The sequence below is a fragment of the Etheostoma spectabile genome, chromosome 1 (assembly GCF_008692095.1).
Source record: "Etheostoma spectabile isolate EspeVRDwgs_2016 chromosome 1, UIUC_Espe_1.0, whole genome shotgun sequence".
Classification (NCBI taxonomy): domain Eukaryota; kingdom Metazoa; phylum Chordata; class Actinopteri; order Perciformes; family Percidae; genus Etheostoma; species Etheostoma spectabile.
The window spans coordinates 28,042,865-28,046,509 of NC_045733.1; the positions used below are offsets into that span (position 1 = coordinate 28,042,865).

Below are 3,645 nucleotides of genomic sequence, written 5' to 3' on the forward strand. Positions count from 1 at the left end.
CACACACACACACACACACACACACACACACACACACACACACACACACACAATGGGGAAGAATACATGACTCCTGTCCTAAAAACTGCATGCTGTTACTGGAGGGGAGTTAGTGTGCTGCCTCATTCACAGCCCCCTCATGACAACAAGTTGCTTTTATTCTCCTCCAGCCTCCATGCAATGTAACCCTAAATCACTCTGAGATCCCCCCTCCTTCTCCTGAATGAAAAACAACTTATAAAACGCCGAGGCCGGCCTAAAGTGATGAGATCCAGATGAGAGCGGCTTTAATCTTCAGCCTGTACACGGAAGTGTTGAGAGGGATGGATAAGTCCGGGCACTGAGCTGAGGTGGAGACAGGAGAGTGAATGCTAAGATGTCATTCAGTCAGTCAATCAGTCAATAAATCCATCAATCAATCAATTAGATCAGTCAGTCAGTCATCTCAGTTGTGATAATGCATTGCAGATGCAAGTCTGTCCTGAAAGCCACTAAAAAGGCTTTTTTCAAGTCAACTCACGTGACACAAAAAGTTCAATTTCAAAATTTCAAATAGATTGACATGGTCAACATCGTTATTCAAGAGGACGACCCTGATTTTATAACTACACTAATACTGAATTCATCCTGATCATCCTAAACAATGGGATTGCTAATATGATTATAATACAATTCTGACTTTTTTAGATTACAAACTGACCTTATCGGTTATCAGCCATGACAGATCCACATTCAATTTCTTTTATTTTTTGTTATTTTAGAGCCACAGCAATCTCTTGCCACATGTTACTTTACATAAAAATCGCATTACACTTCAGCTGGGTAAAGTGTTTTCAAGCAACATAAATCAATTCCTATGCAGTACAAATAGACATTTATTAGAGATGAGTATTTGCAGTACAACTGATAAATGTTACTCATACTGATAAATGTTGCTAATTTTCAGTAATTTCTCAGTTTAGCAATACTGTCTAAACTGTAAGACTGTTATTAATTTTTTTTACTGAGAAGAATTGCTGTGGTGCATGGTAGTAATGCAGTTACCAAAGAGTAGACTTTTTATATTACTAATGGCTTTAAAAGAGGAGATGCATTCAATAATATGTGCAGGCAAGTCAACAACATTTCAGTTAGACCGGATGGCTAACGGTCTGTCACTGCCAGCTTCCTAGTACTAAGTCTGTTTTCACAGTCCGCGACTGGGAGTTGATGTCAGCTTGGGCAAAACTGGAAGAAAACAAACATCCGAGCAAGAAGAAGAACGTTTTAAAGAAAGATTTACTCAAAGGCGGAAGGCAGAAATGTCTAACTAGACATTTTTGGTAGGGCTATGTTAATTTAATTTCAATCAGCAATATGATTGGGCATCTTGTCGACACGGGCCGGAGCTTGGCCGTGTCCGCAATCCGGAACACATCTAAGTTGGAACACAGACAATCTCTTGGTGGTTGCTACATGTGTGAAAGGGAAACTTCAGACTATGTCAAGACCTGATTCGATGCACACTGTTCAGAGTTCAATTTATGTGAAAACAGACTAAGAGTCTGCAGCCATGCTAGCTGCTCTGTGAGGCTGTCACCCACTCAGACAGAACAGTTCCTTGAGCTAAATGTTAACGTCAGCATGCCAAAACAATCCAAGCTTGCAATTGCGTTTTGTGTAGATTTATGTGATACGTGTGTGTGTGAACTTTTATTCTTGACACCATCATTGCAGGGCTACAGATAAAGTAGCGTTATCGCAGAGTCTTTTGCTCCCTCTCATCTCCTTCGTTTCCCTCTGGATTTATGGCACCAGGCTACCTGCTAATGCTGTAATTTTCATCCCTTACCTCGACTCTGGAACCTTCATGGTCTCTGCACATACTCTTACAGCTCCTAACCTTCCTCCCACACACTTACACACATCCTTACATACTGGCATTCTAATGTTAGTGGTAAAGCATCCCACATTTTCACATTGGTCCAATGTGAAACAAGCCGTAACAGACCAACTGAAAGCTCCACAAGAAATTTACAGAGTAAACGGTGAACATAAAGACATGAAAACCAGAGACCAGAACCAAGATGGTGGAAAATTACAGAAAAAAAACAACTTATGTATGAGCGGCAAAGCCAGCTGATCTGACTACAACACACTATAAGTGCATATGGATCGACAGACTGTCTGTCAAAAATGCAGTAGCCTCAGCAGCTCTCCCCTGGGTGTTAGTGATGGACAGGACAGGAAGGCCGGGGCCTCTGGACAAGCAGAGGAGGGTGGAGAAAGAGGTGACCCGTGTGTTTTTGTTTTGGAATGTGAAAGCATGTTGGTCAGACGGGCAACAGGCATGACATGGCCTTTAAAACGCAGACCATTACACTCACTGGAATCAGACGTACTGTATGTGTGTGTAGATGTTTGTCTGGTAGGAATACAAGTATGTTTCTTTTATCAGTGTATACATTGCATTTGTATTATTTTGGCATGAAAATAGACCAAAAATTATTATACAACATATTGAATATCAGCAGTCTTTTATTAAAAAAAACCTGTCTGAGAAAAATACACCTAACTTCCAAAGCCCAGAACAATCCAACGATGTGTGTGTTCACATCTGCACATACAACATGTGTGTGTGTGTGAGTCTGTGTAAGGGCTCGGATGCCATCAAGTAATTGGGTGCAGCCATTTAATGTCAGTCAGTGTTTATTAGTGCGAGCGATTCATGACACTAGCAGGCTCCCTCTCATTCTCTCTTCTTTTCCATGTCCCCTCTGTGCACTTTATATCACTCGCGCTACGTCGAGTCTGCGATTTGAAACACGACGATTTATATTCCAGCCACTCTTGTTTCACAGTGAACGCCGCTGTTTCACCTGCTGTTTACATAATCTCTTTCTCTCTCTCTTCTCTCCAGACTGACACGTTGTTGGCCTCATGTTGCCCTCTGTCTGTTAAAACCGGATGAGGTGTCTGCCTTTTCCATCTTTATTTCCTTCTGAGGAATATATTTTTCTTTCCTCATAAGACTTGCTCAGGCCAGGAGCCTTTAACAGACACTTTAACACTACAGCACTAACCAAGACAATTTGTCTGTTTGTTTTTACAATTGGTTACACACATTTTTCAAAATTCCTTAATCAAATTGCTTTACCAGTGGCATATAGGTGGCAGTACTGTGCCAAGATACACAGCAATGTGCAAAAAAGGCAGGGAAGACTGCTTTATGAATATGGAGGTAAACAATGCTGTTAAAAACAAAAAACAGATTTGCAAATGTTTTATGGTGTCCAAGGATATACGCATATGTTTTTTGTGAGCAACACTGAATGTAAACATAACACTTGTTTGTTTACAAGAAAACTTCACAAGGCCCCTTTAAGCTTTAGTTTATACATATTTGTTTTTGTTTTTTGCAATAATTTGATTCCATCTAATTGATTTATCTGTGAAGTTGGAGTAGAGGGTTAGCCATCCTGCACACCTCTCCATATGGCCACATTGCCAAGCACACAGAAAAGGGACCCATGAATGCATGACTCAAGAAATCTTAAATACAATAATGAATTTAAAGTGGCCATATAATGCTTATTTTCAAGTTCATTATTTTATTTTGAGGTTGTACCAGAATAAGTTTACATGGTTTAATTTTCAAAAAACACC

The 3,645-nt window shown here is 40.2% G+C and overlaps 1 protein-coding gene across 1 annotated transcript in view; it reads right to left on the minus strand.

Moving 5' to 3' along the window:
- Positions 1 to 3,645, minus strand: part of LOC116690958 (collagen and calcium-binding EGF domain-containing protein 1) — a 38,733-nt gene that overhangs the window by 9,871 nt on the left and 25,217 nt on the right. The gene's annotated exons all lie outside the window — the stretch shown is intronic.